Source organism: Podarcis vaucheri, assembly GCF_965113315.1.
Source record: "Podarcis vaucheri genome assembly, chromosome: 9".
Taxonomy (NCBI): domain Eukaryota; kingdom Metazoa; phylum Chordata; class Lepidosauria; order Squamata; family Lacertidae; genus Podarcis; species Podarcis vaucheri.
The window spans coordinates 58,760,077-58,774,998 of NC_138767.1; the positions used below are offsets into that span (position 1 = coordinate 58,760,077).

The 14,922-nt window shown below is 42.0% G+C and overlaps 1 protein-coding gene and 1 long non-coding RNA gene across 6 annotated transcripts in view; both read left to right on the forward strand.

The window, feature by feature from the left end:
* The first annotated feature begins 23 nt into the window (after window positions 1–23).
* LOC309540936 lies at window positions 24–7,723 on the forward strand. Its single transcript, XR_014223544.1, has 3 exons — window positions 24–168; window positions 4,077–4,339; window positions 6,998–7,723. It is a non-coding gene; the product is annotated as an uncharacterized lncRNA (long non-coding RNA).
* A 6,042-nt stretch (window positions 7,724–13,765) lies between these two features.
* The window catches only part of NSUN7 (NOP2/Sun RNA methyltransferase family member 7), a 31,579-nt gene continuing 30,422 nt past the window's right edge, over window positions 13,766–14,922 (forward strand). For 2 of the 5 annotated variants that reach the window (XM_082238148.1, XM_082238144.1), the window contains exons 1-2: window positions 13,842–14,044; window positions 14,823–14,902. The gene's annotated coding sequence lies outside the window, so the exon portion shown is untranslated. Of the gene's footprint in view, window positions 13,788–13,841; window positions 14,156–14,822; window positions 14,903–14,922 lie in introns of those variants that run through there. The other 3 variants (XM_082238147.1, XM_082238145.1, XM_082238146.1) reach the window with 3 other exon arrangements.

Below are 14,922 nucleotides of genomic sequence, written 5' to 3' on the forward strand. Positions count from 1 at the left end.
GAAGCGGGAGCGCGAGACGTCCGCCCGCGCAAAAAAGGCGGGAAGCGGCGTTGTTCGCCTGAGGGCCGGGCGGCCTCGGCCGAGTCCCTGACTGAGGAACTGAGGGGTGGGGAGAAGGCGACGTTTCGCGCGGCTTCTTCCCTCACAGTTGACCGGCCTCAAGTTAAGGTACATACAAGTGGACTCGGCCACACGGCTGTGAAGGAAAAGCTTCACAGTGTAAAACCTGCCCATGCTAGGTGGCGCCGGTGAGCTAGGGCAAATTTCACGTATCTTTCAAAACAGGTTTTTTTTTTAAAATCATTTCCACGGCGTGTTTTTTTTAAGATTCCCCGTTATTGTTTTAATTGTTTTCTTAAATTGTATTATGCAATGCCTGTTGCTGATTTTTATTCTGAGCTGCTTTAAGAAAGCTTGGTTTATTAAATTTTTTACCAGATTTTTTAGCCTCCCTTTCAGGGTGTCTGTCCCCACAAGGCAGTTCACACAACATGATAGGGACAAAAAACAAAACAAACATGTACTGTATATGGGTCCTTGGAATCTATTCAGCTCGTTTTTCCACAAAGCTTGGACAATTATAACATTTCTTGTATAGTTCTGATGAATAAACTGCCCATTTTCTGCACTCATTTTTGCATCTAGATTTGATCTGACTCACATCTTCCCTATAAAAGGATATGTTTTTATTGCACATCCCTATTTTTTTCCCCAGATGGACAGGGCGGCAATAAAGGCCAGCTTGCATGCTTTTATTTCTCAAGCAGGTTTTTCAAAATTCTTATCTCAAGAATTAAAAAGCAGGAACAAAAGCTCCAGGTTTCCACTGTTGCCTTTCATTGGTCTGGAAAAAAACAGACCTGGATTTCCAACTTCATAAACTTGCTACTACTGTATAAACCCTCAACTTACAAACTTTTAACTTGTGCGCATTCAGCTTTAGGAATGTGGCAAAAATGTATTGACACATTACTGTAAATGATTTATAAACTACAGGTGAAGCATTCAAGCTTTATCCTTGTTCTTCCTGTGTGGCAATTATTCTGTACGTGATGTTTCTTCCAGTCCTTGTAAAATATGTATTATGCCTATCTTTTCGCGGTTCTTGCTGTTCTCCATCATGCCTTGGGCAGAGCTATTAGCTATTAGCCCACAGCTTACAACATATATAAAAACACAACAAAACATCCAACATTAAGGAACAAAATTTCGTATACGAGCAACAAACCAGCCAATAAATCAATGGAAATCAGTAACAACAGCAACAAGAATAAACAGTTTATAGTTATATCCAAATTAAAACAACCTCCAAGCCCAACAGAACATTTAACCAACCCAACAAAAACAAAACAGAGGAACCAAAATTGGAAACATTTAAAACATTTTTGCCAGTCACCTCAACCCAAGAGTTGTTCCTGCAATGTCCCGCAGGCCTCCCAGGAGCCTGTTTTGGCTGTTCAAAGTGAGTCTGGGCTCCACCTCCTAGGCCAGGTAGATGTGCGTCTTGCAGGAGGGAACAGGTCTTCCTTCCGGCACTTGCAGCAGCAAATTACTGTAAATCCCATCCATCTATCCAAGATCAGTGGGATGTGAACTTAATGGGAAAGTTTGCATATCCCTCAGAGTCTCACCCAAAGTTTACTGCTTTTCTGCTTCAGATTACTCCTTGAGAAGCCCCTATCTGGTGATATTTCTTTTCTTTTCTAATTTTCATTAAATTTTTCTAATTTACATTTCAAAATATTCATTTAGACAACCTTAAACCAATGACTTCCCTTCTCTTTCTGTGGTTCATTTTGCACACCATACTTTCCTGCATATTTTACCATTCAGTATTCCATTGTTACCTCCATCAAAACTTATTTACACTGTTGAATTTATCTTAATGCTATTTATTGACCAGTTCCCCAGGGGCAGTTCCTCATTCTCACCAAAGTCCAAAAGAGTTGGCAACCTCGGTGAGGAACTGCGAAGCAATCTACCGCTGCGTGTCAGAGGAAGCTTTCGCTTCCTTCCCAATATCTCCATGACTGGAGGGGTGGTAGTCTCCTTCGAGATTGACGTCTTCCAAATCAACGCTATCCACAGTTATTGGAAAGAATCAGTCCCTTCTGCATGGACCATAGGCACCGTTCCAAAGTTACCTAATGTTGGTCACATGAGCACCCTTGCACACATTTTGCAACCACCCGCCCTTGTGAGATCCAGAAGCTTGCCCAAAAATACCGCACCACAAACGCCCACGAGTCACAGGTTGAGCAATATGTTCCTTTCATTTCACAGATTCAATGTTTGTTTTTTAAATCACATTTAATTGGCGTCGTCAAGAGTTTTTGGGTGGTTTTTCCAGAACTGCCACCTGGCATCCAGAGATTTCTTCTGAAATCATTGCCCCAAATATTCTCACTAAAGAACCAGAGAAAAAGTTTATAGGGTGGCCACAGTCCCTCCAACACTGGAGAGAAGCCTGTGGATTTATTTAGTTCTGCTTTTGTGGCATGAGAGTACAATAAATTTATTTCCCCTTTCCAGTCATCTACGTTAATTTCCGCAAATTATTTTTGCTCTCTTTGTCTGTTGCTCATAGTTGTCTAAAACTATCAGATTTGACAGACATCTCATTGCTTGGAATCCTGCGTATAATGGAGAGGGTCCTTTTGATGGACAAAGCGATACTCAGGATTAAATTTTCCAACGTTCAAGGGTGGATGTGAATTGTAGGATTTGGGATGACTTGCCTGATGTAGCTGGAGCGAATCGCTCCTCCCGGTTCTCCACCTTCGCCTTAATCTGGTCACCTGGTTGCAATCTTTCAGAAAAGGCAAAATAAAAATTCTACTCGTTCCCGAGCTGGAAACTTTGGATAGTTATCTGGGTAAAATAATAAAAGAGGACACCTGTTCTGAAACAGTTGCGCTGGCTGCCAATTCGTTTCCAGGCCCAATTCAAGATGCATCAGCTTCGTGCTTCAGGTTGGCCCCAAATACTGGAAAGACCTCCTACTTTCCTACAAACCCTTTGGGGTGGCCAGATCAGGAACTGTAAGGAGGAGGCTAGAAAAAAGGATGGCAGCTGCAGAGCCTCCAAGAGTCCCGCTTTTCCCGGGACTGCCATGGAAAGCTTTCAGCTGCCACAGGTTCTTTTTAAAAAATATTTTTTATTTGATTTTACAAGTATAAAATTATAACAATACAACCATCCACATCAACAGTTACAGATTCCTCTGAAGCTCTGGGCTTCCCACCTCCCCTCCATGGGTCCTATTATTAAACCTTTTCTACTGCATCTTTTCCAATAATCTATATTTTATATAACATCATTGTCTCCATAGTCCTTGCTACATTACAAGTGTGATTGAAACCCTGCTAATGTTTCCATCTGCTTACAGTGGTCTCTTGAGATAAGTTATAAATTTTCCCCATTCTCTATTAAAGTTTTGGTTTTCTTGGTTCCTGAGCTTTCAAGTCAGTTTTGCCATAGCCCAACAGTTTAATTTGCCATTCTTCTCTGGTAGGGACTTTATCTTCTTCCCATCTCTGGGCTAACAACATCCATGCGGCTGTTGTCACACACGTATCAGTAGAAGGGGTTTGAATGTCCTCCTTGGGTGTGCTCTGGACAGCAGGTCACCGGCAGAGCACATCTTTCTCATGCAGAAAGTCAAAGGTTCAATCCCTGGCATCTCTGGATAGGATTGGGAAAGAACAGCCCCCACCCCCCAGGAAGTGCTGCCAATCAATCTAGAGACAATACAGTGGTACCTCAGGTTAAGTACTTAATTCGTTCCGGAGGTCTGTACTTAACTTGAAACTGTTCTTAACCTGAAGCACCACTTTAGCTAATGGGGCCTCCTGCTGCTGCCGCGCCGCTGGAGCACAATTTCTGTTCTCATCCTGAAGCAAAGTTCTTAACCCGAGGTACTATTTCTGGGTTAGCGGTGTCTGTAACCTGAAGCGTATGTAACCTGAGATACCACTGTACTGATCTTGAAGGACCCAAGGATAAAAATGATATATAATGAGTTGAAAAAAGTTTAAAATAAACTTTGCTAAAAATACTTTAAGCCTTTCTTTTAGGAATCCTAGTTGCTGAAGGGAGCAGCAAAAACTATTTATGTACAAGATCATGGCTGTGCCGTTGTTACTGGCCCAGATATGGAAAGAAGATAAAGTCCTGACCAGAGAAGGATGGCAGGTGACGTTGATGGATTATGTTGAAATGGCTAAAATGACTGGAAGAATCAGAAATCAGGAAAACCAAAATTTTAATAAGGAATGGGGGAAATTTATAATCTATTTTAAAGACCATTGTAAATAGTTAAAATCGTTCGTATGATTAAGTCATGGAAGGAAGCCTACATTACACTTATACCAAAAACAGAGACTGAAAAGACACAGCTTAAGAACTACCGCCCTATATCGCTCCTTAATGTGGATTACAAAATTTTTGCAGATATTTTGGCTAAAAAATTAAAAAAGGTGTTAGCAGAAGAAATTCATAAAGACCAAGCGGGCTTTCTCCCGGGCAGACATTTGTCTGACAATACGAGGAATATAATTAATATTCTAGAAAAACTACAAGTGACTATCAATACTAAGGCAGTTTTGATATTTGTGGATGCAGAGAAAGCCTTTGACAACATTTCTTGGAGCTTTATGAAGAAGAATCTACAGGGGATGGGGGTAGGCCAAGGTTTTGAAAATGGTATAGGTGCAATTTATTCTGAACAAAAGGCAAAATTAATTGTGAACAATGTAGTGACAGAAGAGTTTAAGATTGAGAAAGGGACACGACAAGGTTGCCCAATTTCTCCATTGCTTTTTATATCGGTCCTCGAGGTTTTGCTAAATATGATTAGAAAGGTCCAAGAGGTTAAAGGTATACAAGTGGGAGCTAAACAGTACAAACTGAAAGCATTTGCTGATGATCTAGTACTGACTCTACAGGAGCCAGAATCTAGTACTAAAAGGGTATTGGAACTGATTCAAGAATTCGGACAGGTTGCAGGTTTTAAGTTGAACAAGATGAAAACTAAGGTTTTAGAGAAAAACGTAACTGTGAATGAGAGAGAGAAATTTCAGGAGGAGACAGGACTAACATTGGTTAAGAAAGTGAAATATTTAGGGGTTAACATGACTGCAAAAAATGTGAATTTATTTAAGGATAATAATGAAAAATGTTGGACTGAAGTGAAAAAGGATTTAGAAATATGGACAAATTTGAAGTTATCATAGTTAGGCCGAATTGCTGTGATAAAAATGAACGTGCTGCCAAGGATGTTGTTTTTGTTTCAAACATTGCAAATTTTGGATAAGATGGATTGTTTAAAGAAGTGGCAGAAAGATATTTCCAGATTTGTTTGGCAGGGCAAGAAACCTCGAATAAAATTTAAGATATTAACTGATGCTAAAGAAAGAGGTGGATTTGCCCTGCCAGACCTTAAACTTTATTATGAATCAGCTGCTTTTTGCTGGCTGAGAGAATGGCTGCTTCTTGAAAACACAGATGTGTTGGATTTAGAAGGTTTTAACAATGTATTTGGCTGGCATGCATATTTGTGGTATGATAAGGTAAAAGCACATGTTTAAAAACCATATTGTAAGAAAAAACACTGTTTAATGTTTGGATAAGATATAAGGATTTGTTAGAAAAGAGAACTCCAAGATGGCTGTCACCAATGGAAGCGAAGGCACAGAAAAAACTCAATATGGAGGCCAAATGGTCGAAATATTGGGAAATATTGGAACAAGATGGAGACAGAATAAAATTGCAGAGCTTTGAAAAATTGAAAAACAAAGTGCGAGATTGGCTCCATTATTATCAAATAATGGAGGCTTACAATTTGGACAAAAAAGTTGGTTTCCAGGTGGAAAAATCAAAATTGGAAACAGAATTGTTGGATCCAAAAATTAAGAATTTGTCAATAATGTATAACTTGCTGTTGAAATGGAATACTCAGGATGAAACGGTGAAATCAGCTATGATTAAATGGGCACAAGATGTTGGACATAACATAATGATGGCTGACTGGGAGCAGTTATCGACCACAGGTATGAAATTCACGGCATGTAATGCCTTAAGAGAAAATTTAATGAAAATGATTTATAGGTGGTCCATGACACCAGTCAAGCTTGCAAAAATTTACCATTTGCCCGACAATAAATGTTGGAAATGTAATGAGACTGAAGGTACATTTTTTCACCTTTGGTGGACATGCCCAAGGATTAAGACATTCTGGGAGATGATTTATAACGAAATGAAAAAAATATTTAAATATACTTTCCTGAAGAAACCAAAGGCATTTCTCCTGGGCATGGTCGGCCAATTGGTGCCAAAGAAAGATAGAACTTTTTTATGTATGCAACAACAGCTGCAAGAATACTTATCGCAAAGTATTGGAAGACACAAGATTTACCCACCCAGGAAGAATGGCAGATGAAGTTGATGGACTATATGGAACTGGCAGAAATGACTGGCAGAATCCGAGACCAGGGAGAAGAATCGGTGGAAGAAGACTGGAAAAAATTTTAAGACTATTTCCAGAAATACTGTAAAATTAATGAATGTTAGAAAAATGTTGGAATGAAGTTATATGGCTTTAATAGAAATGTTATAAGGAATTAAGTATAGATAGATTAATAGAGTATTGAAGGGAAAAATAAGGTTAGAATGTGTTAAGATAATTATAGGATAGAAAACAGAGGAAGATGGAAAGGAATTGCTGAAACAATTAATAGAAGTGGAACACAAAAAGGAAGGTGTGAGGAGGTCGTGGAAATAAGTGTATGAAAGATAAGATATTGAAATTGGATTGTGCTTTAAATGGTTTTTGTTTTGTTTTGTTAGTTGTTTGTGTTAGTGTTTTGTAGTGTTTTTTGTATTGTAATTTATTTGTTTTTTTCCTTTTCTTTTTTCTGTAGTGTTGTGTTTAAATTGTTGAAAAATTAATAAATATTATTTTAAAAAATAAATAAAATAAAATCATTCGTAGGATTAGAATAGCACTTGTAGTTTAAGGGTGAATTCTGGACACAATGGAGATGTAAAAGATTTGGACTATCATAAAAAATACAGAAGGAAATGATAAATAACAGAACCCACAAAGGGGAGGATGGAAGTCCAGGAGATTCCTTGAAATCTTGTTTTTATGATTTATGTTTGATACAGCTCTGTAACATTTTAATCTGAAAAACCAAATAAATAAATTTATAAAATAGAAGGACCCAAGGATCTGACTTGCTATAATACAGCTGATGTTGCTTTGTGTTTTCGGTTGCACCTGGAAGCAGTAAGAACAGGAGCTTTGATATCCAGTTTTGCATATATGATCAGCATTCATCCGGACGTTAAACGACATTAACCTCTTGACATTGGTGGGAACTCTTGGAGCACATCAAGAAACCAGAATATGATGCCAAAGCTGAAATCCAATATGCTACTTGGAGATTAGAATTCCTCTCTTGCCCACCCCCTCTACTCCTGAGTTATGAAATCTAAGACATGTCAAATAATATTGTTAGCCTGAAAGACACCTTTCAGAGAATGGGATATCAACAGGAGACGTCTGAAGTCTTTGGATTGCAACTTATTGATGCTTCTTCCAGCATAGCATTTGTGCTTTGGAGCGAATCCCATATTTCTCCTTGGGGCTTATTTCTCAGCAAATATGCACAGAGTGGACTAGAGGGTGCTGACTGTAAAAGCAATATTTAAGTGATAGGCACTATATCCCGTATTTTTCGCTCTATAACACGCACTCGACCATAACACGCATGTAGTTTTTAGAGGAGGAAAATCTGTAGGCATGCCACCCGTAGGCATTCCCTCCATAACACGCACAGACATTTCCCCTTACTTTTTAGGAGGAAAAAAGTGAGTGTTATGGTGCAAAAAATGTGGTAATTTACAAATATTTTATTGTGAATTGTCTTCTACTGTATGTGATCACACCCATACCAGAGGTATAAATCACATTTGAAGCACATGTCTCCCGCAAAGAGCTAACAGGCTAATAATTTGTTAATGGTGCCGGGAATAATTGTAGTTCCGTGAGTGGTAAACTATAGTTCCCAGAATTATTTGGGAATGTCATGTGGTTTAAATGGATGGTGTGGATATGAATATTAAAGGGATGCGAAATCTGCATAAAGATAGTAGTGTTTATTTCAGGGAGTTTGGGTTTGCCTGTTGCAGACTTTTGCCATGTAAAACACCAGTAAAATTTCAGGTTCTTGCATTAGCATTTTCTCTCTTTCACCCAGTCTTGGCAATCTAGGACAGTGGACTTCCCACCCCCCACCTGATCTACTTGAAAATCTTTGGGGGGGGGGAATGGTTCTCAAGAGACCTCTTAATAAATATCATTTTCATATGCTACTTCCTGAACAGATTAGAGGATCAAAATACATCCTATCATGACCATTTTTACTTTGCATCATATATGTTTTTTTGCGTTCTATTAATATTTTTTTCATGTAGGATAAAAACAACACGAAAATCAAACATCAAACTTGTATTCATGTTTATTTTGGGACACAATACAATCATTTGAACTTATGTCTGAACGTTATTTCTGGAAAAAATACAGAAGTCTCCAAAATGGGAGATAAAAATTCTAAACTGAGAAGCAATTACCGGTAAAGGATCAGGCGAGTTTAATTACAGCTCTTGAATAGCTTGAATAGAAGACTTGTATAAATTTGTTTCTACTGGACAAAGAGAAAGACTCCTGGATGTAATTGGCAAGAGCTTCTGTTACTAATTAATTGCTGGACAAATATTGTGTAGCTTGTATTACAGTTAAGCAAAGAAAATGTCTCAAATTACACTGCTTATAAGAGCCATCAGGGCACGGGTGGCGCTGTGGGTTAAGCCACAGAGCCTAGGACTTGCCAATCAGAAGGTTGGCGGTTTGAATACCTGTGACGGGATGAGCTCCCGTTGCTCGGTCCCTGCTCCTGCCAACCTAGCAGTTTGAAAGCACGTCGAAGTGCAAGTAGATAAATAGGTACCGCTCCAGCGGGAAGGTAAACGGCGTTTCTGTGTGCTGCTCTGGTTCGCCAGAAGTGGCTTAGTCATGCTGGCCACATGTACGCCGGCTCCCTCAGCCAATAAAGCGAGATGAGCGCCGCAATCCCAGAGTCAGTCACGACTGGACCTAATGGTCAGGGGTCCCTTACAAGAGCCATCAGTTCAGCTGTTGAAAAATACAATGGCAGGGAGTTCAAAAACAAAAGCATTGTGATCTTTAAATTGGCTTTTCATCATACAAAATTTGATTTTAGTTTATAATAAATTACTTACTGGGTCTGTTTTCAGTGTGGCACAAGGCACTCAGCATTACTAAGTCAAGTAAAGGCTTTTGTTAAGACACAATGGGCCACTGAGATTTGACAAAAAGTTCGTTGCACAAATTGGACGCCTAAGGGATTGTGTTTTGTCACTGTGTCAGTCAGTCCTTGCCAATTTACATCAAGCAAAACTGCCACTGTGTGTCCGGCTAATGATCCATCTGGCTTAGTTGGATGGCTTCAATAGCGACCAATGTTGTGAAAATAAATCTATTTGCAAGGAGATTTCAGACCCGATAGTTGCCAAGATGGATGGCCAGGTTGTGTTGATCTGTCTGTGGCCATAAGAGGCAGGCTAAACCCAACAGGATAACTATAGGTACTGCAGGAGGGATGGCACATGATAAAATATATGGTATCTGAAAAATATTTAGATTTGCACTGGAGGACTTGCACATGTCATATAGAGGAGGGAGAAAGGTTGTTTTCTGCTGCTCCAGAGAAGTGGACACGGAGCAATGGGTCCAAACTACAAGAAAGAAGATTCCACCTAAACATTAGGAAGAACTTCCTGACAGTAAGAGCTGTTCGACAGTGGAATTTGCTGCCAAGGAGTGTGGTGGAGTCTCCTCCTTTGGAGGTCTTTAAGCAGAGGCTTGACAACCATATGTCAGGAGTGCTCTGATGGTGTTTCCTGTTTGGCAGGGGGTTGGACTCGATGGCCCTTGTGGTCTATTCCAACTCTATGATTCTATCTGCCTTTAAAGAGATTCTAGAAGATCTATGCAGGCTGGGAGGGGGAAAATGATAGCTTATTCTTGTGTAACCTTGAGTTTTCCTAATGAAAACAGAACAGCCAAACACTCAAGCAAAAGCTACAAGGATATCGGAACACTAAAGAGACTTCAAAATCATGGCACGCCTCTGACTGAACGCAGTAAGGATCTAGCATATTGCTATCAATGGGTCCCCCCCGAAAAAGGTAAATTTGGATTAAGTGGAGAAAAAACACAGGATCACATTTTGATGGGGAAAAAATTGTGTGGACACTGAAAATGGTACAGTGGTACCTCGAGTTACAGACGCTTCAGGTTACAGACTCCGCTAACCCAGAAATAGTACCTTGGGTTAAGAACTTTACTTCAGGATGAGAACAGAAATTGCGTGGCGGCAGCGCAGCAGCAGCGGGAGGCCCCATTAGCTAAAGTGGTACCTCGGGTTAAGAACAGTTTCTGGTTAAGAACGGACCTCCAGAACGAATTAAGTTCTTAACCTGAGGTACCACTGTACAGTCATACCTCGGGTTGAAGTTGCTTCAGGTTGAGCATTTTCGGGTTGTGCTCTGCAGCGACCCGGAAGTAACAGAACATGTTACTTCTGGGTTTCACCGCTCACACATGCGCAGACACTCAAAATGACATCACGTGCATGTGCAGAAGCGGTGAATCGTGACCCGCGCACACGCAGACGTGGGTTGCATTCGCTTCAGGATGCGAACACAGCTCTGGAACGGATCCCGTTCACATCCAGAGGTACCACTGTATACGCATCAAAGGCTTGTCACCCCAACACTGTCACACCTTTTCCCTGATCAAGTCCTCCCATCAATCTTCTGTATATAAGGACTTAATCACAAAAAATAGAGGACATTCCTTAAGGCTACCCCTGCATCCCAACTCTTTATCCTCCTTCCAGGTGAGCAAGAAACATGATCCAAGGTCAAGGACACATTCTAGACAAAGAAAAGGTTGGGTGAGGGATGTGGCCTGGAAATGGGGTATGACTTGGGCCATAGAAAATGGCATTGAGCACCACATTTGGCCCCTGGGACTAAGGTTCCCAATCCCTGGTATAGACTTTTCAAGATGTTCCTTCAAGATGTGAAATCCTATACGTATGTGTCTATTCAGAGGTAAACCCTACGGAGTTCAATGGGATTTGCTCCTGGTACAGGTGACTTAGGACACGGGTGATGCTCTGGTCTAAACCACCAAGCCTCCTGGGCTTGCTGATCGGAAGGTTGGCGGTTCAAACCCCCACAATGGGGGTGAGCTCCTGTTGGTCTGTCCCAGCTCCTGCCAACCTAGCAGTTCAAAAACACACCAGTGCAAGTAGATACAGTGGTGCCTCGCAAGACGAAAAGAATCCGTTCCGCGAGTCTCTTCGTCTTGCGGTTTTTTCGTCTTGCGAAGCAAGCCCATTAGCAGCTTAGCGCTATTAGCGGCTTAGCGGATCAGCTGATAAGCAGTTTAGCGGATCAGCTGATAAATGCCTTAGTGGCTTAGCGGATCAGCTGTTAAGCGGCTTAGCAGATCAGCTGTTAAGCAGCTTAGGATCAGCTGATAAGCAGCTTAGCGGCTTGGGAAAAGGGGGGGGAGGAAAAAAACCCCGCAGGAACTTGCAAGACATTTTCGTCTTGCAAAGCAAGCCCATAGGAAATTCGTTTTGCGAAGCACCTCCAAAACGGAAAACCCTTTCGTCTAGCGGGTTTTCCGTCTTGCGAGGCATTCGTCTTGCGGGGCACCACTGTAAATAGCTACCATTGTGGTGGGAAGGTAAACACTATTTCCATGCGCTCTGGTTTCTGTCACAGTGTTTCATTGCACTAGAAGCGGTTTAGTCATGCTGGTCATATGACCCGGAAAAGCTTTCTGCGAACAAACACTGACTCCCTCGGTCTGAAAGTGAGACGAGCGCTACACCCCCTTAGTCGCCTTTGACTGGACTTAAGCGTCCAGGGGTCCTTTACCTTTCCACCCCCTTTACATGCGACTTTTAGGATTAAACAAAAGAAATGAAATGTTCATATCTGTTGGTTGTGATAACAGCTCCAGAAGCTCTTCTGGCTTTCAAAATAGAATTCTATACTTTCACAAATGTCATCAAAAACTCAAAATCATCAGACGGGCAAACAATTTACCTCTCCTTTTTCCTTTTAAAGCACTACCTTGCTGGTTGTATTTGCCTTCACGTAAATTCTGCCCAACATTCAGACATCTTTGTGCGGTTAGCACTTGCAATGGGAGTTTTTACTGTGCAGTTGCTTAAATGCGGTGATGAAAAAGGAGACTGTGTAAATGATTGGTATTAGTAATTTGGTATTGTTATAATGAGGCTATTATTGGACTGTAATTGAAAACTAATAAAAATTATCAAAAAAAGAAAAGGAGACTGTGAAACCTATGTTGCTGGCACACTTCTTGCGTTGCACGTGCAAAAATTAAATTATGAAGCTTATCGTTTTCTGCTCCAAACAGTGTTAAAAGAGGTATCTTCAGAGTCATCACCTTTCTTGCCTCCACCCCAAACATGACCATTGTGACTATGGTTATAAAGAGCATCAAAAAGCGTGCAGAAAAGGGCTGGACTGGAAATGTAAGGAAAAAGAAGGCACCTTCTATAATGTGGTGGACATGTAAAGTAGTAAAAGAATTTTGGGAAATGATTTATAATGAGTTGAAAAAAATGTTTAAAATAAGCTTTTTCTTAACCCCCCACCAAGCTTTTCTTTTAGGAATTTTAGGTGCTGAAATCCCAAGGGAGCAGAAAAGACTATTTATGTATGCGACCACGGCTGCACGGATATTGCCAGCCCAGACATGGAAAGAAGATAAAAGTCCCCACTAGAGAAGAATGGCAGTTGATAGATTATGCAGAAATGCCAAAAATGACTGGAAGAATCAGAAATCAGGAAGGCCAAAATTTTAATAATGGGGCAAATTTGTAATTTATCTTAAAAACCATTGTAAGCAGGTAAAATTGCTAGTAGGTAAAATAAATAAATAAATAACGGTGATAATAATAATAAATTGTTACTAGGATTGGAAGCACACTTGTAGCTTAATGACGAATTTGGGGTATAATAGAGATGTAAAAGATTTGGATTAGTATAATAAACGATGCAGGAGAAAATGACCAACAATAGGACCCACAAAGGGGAGGAGCGAAGTCCAGGAAATTCCTTGGAATCCTGTTATTTATTTATTCATTCATTCAATCAATCAATCAATCAATCATTGAATTTATATACCGCCCTATAGCCGGAGATCTCAGGGCGGTTCACAAAAAAGATCACGAGATATAAAAACAAAATAAAAACAATAATCCAATAACACCCCTCCCATTTTTTATGCTGCAAGTTGGCTATGTGACTGTAAAAGTGAGATTTGCAAAGCCAAATGAATAATTAAAAAATAAAAAAATAAAAAAAATAAGACGGGCGAAAGAAAGCAGTGCTACGCCGAAAGCCTCCGCCTCCGCCCGCCCTCAGAGAGAGAACCCCGGAGGGAAAGAACATCGCCGGGCGGTACCAAAGCGTCGGTCCACGCAGGGAGGCAGCGAGGACAATGCGACATTAAGCGCGCGCGAGGACACGGAGGAGGGACGCAAAGAAAGAGGGGGGGAAAGGGCGAAGGGAGTTTCAACGCACGGGGAAATGATGGGAACCAAAGCCCGCCCGCGGCCCGCCCGCACCTACTCGCGCACACACGCCCGCGGGTGAGCGAATGGCCGAGTCCAGATTTGAACGCAACGGCTTTGGCTCGCGGCGGCGGCGGGTGCGGCACGTGGGCGGGGCGAGGCGACGCCCGAGCCCCTCCCCTCCTGGAGGGGGCGATTGGGAGGCGGCGTCTGGCGCGAGAGGAGCGGCGTCGGGCGCGTCGCTGGTCAAGCAGGATCAATCCCCCCCCCACCCCCCGTCGGCCAGGGGTGGGGATGCGCGAGGCCGCCCGGGAGAGTCGCGCGGCGGCGGGCGGGTGAGGAGGACCGAGGGAAGAAGCGGGAGAGAGAGAGCGAGCGAGAGAGCCGGCTTTCCCGCCCAGGAGCATCCCTGAAGGGCGTCGAGGGCTGCGCTGGTCCGTCGCGGGGTGAGGAGGGACGGGAGGGACTCGGGGCCAAAACTGCCTCACTGCTGAGGCGAACCGTCGCGCTTTTCTCCTCAGACCACCCCTTCACAGCTTTTAAACGCGGGAGTTGGTAGGGCGGTAGGAATTCAACAGGTGCAGCACCGGCGCGCCCCCAGCCACGTGTCCGGATTTCCCCGGACTTCAGGGAGGTATCGACGCGTCCCTCACTCGAAAGCCCTTTTTTGTAAAAAAAAAGGAAAAGGAAAAAATAAGAAGATTGACAGCTTTGGGGTTTGTTTTGCCCTGGACCCTCGCCAAGTCCAACAAAACTGGATTTTTCGATGGACTTGTCAAGGGTCCAGGACAAAACCACCCCCAAACTGTCAACCTTTTTTTTTTTTTTTTGATGAACCCCGAAGTTGTCAATCTTTTTTTTTCTTTTTACAAAAATAAAAGGACTTTCGATTGAGGGGGATCCTGAAGTCCTGGGAAATCTGGACACAGCATCCCTGGTGCTGCACCTTATATATATATAAAAGCTTGACAGCTTTGGGGTTGCTTTTACTCTTTTGAAAGATGGCAACCCTAAAATGCAGTAGCTGCAGGACAGCAGAAATTTGACAGGTGCAGTATTCTCCCTCATCGCTCAGGGAAAGCTTCCTTAATCCTGCCTTTCTCTTTCTCTCAGCTGATCAGAAGAGTACAGAGGTCTCACCAGGGAAAGCACCGCCACGAAAATAAAGCACTCCAGTCATTTCTTAACAGCGGGTATGTGCATTTCCTTGTTG